The following is a 626-nucleotide window of genomic DNA, read 5'->3' on the forward strand; positions in this document are numbered from 1 at the left end:
TTACCATTGAAATCTACCTGATGACTTTATAGACATACACAGGTGCCAAGGATCCAAGTGCAATGAATTATGACTAGTAATAATCAGATACAAACAGATTAGAGATGCATGCACCAAAATCTCAGTGTTAGTAGCAAAAACAATGAGTCTTTATGCAAGAAACAGTATATTATAAAATGAAATGGAGATTTTTTAATCTCCATTTACAGGGCTTACACTGTCTTCAATTTTGTATAACTGTATTAATTCAACAGTGAACCTAAAAATTTTATAGCCACTTTTGAAAGAGATGTATCCTTGCTCTGAAGTGTGTTACTGAATATGTTAAAGCTGTAATGAAATGCTTCTTCTAACCATGCGGTTATTAAATTTAAAAAATAGTTCTTCAAATCATAAAAATTTGCTCCTTAATAACTAGTAGATGTGACAAACATTATCATTGAAATCTACCTGATGACTTTATATCCATGCTCAGATGCCAAGGAGCTCAGAAAGTAACCCTGTGACTAATAATAATCAGATATATAGAGATTAGAAATGCACGTGCATCTTAGAGTCAATTGTATTAAAAATGAATTTTTCTTTATGAAACTGTATTTTAATAATGAAGTGGAGATCTTTTTTTT

Source organism: Nannospalax galili, unplaced genomic scaffold (assembly GCF_000622305.1).
Source record: "Nannospalax galili isolate Female #2095 unplaced genomic scaffold, S.galili_v1.0 scaffold52, whole genome shotgun sequence".
In the NCBI taxonomy this organism is placed as follows: domain Eukaryota; kingdom Metazoa; phylum Chordata; class Mammalia; order Rodentia; family Spalacidae; genus Nannospalax; species Nannospalax galili.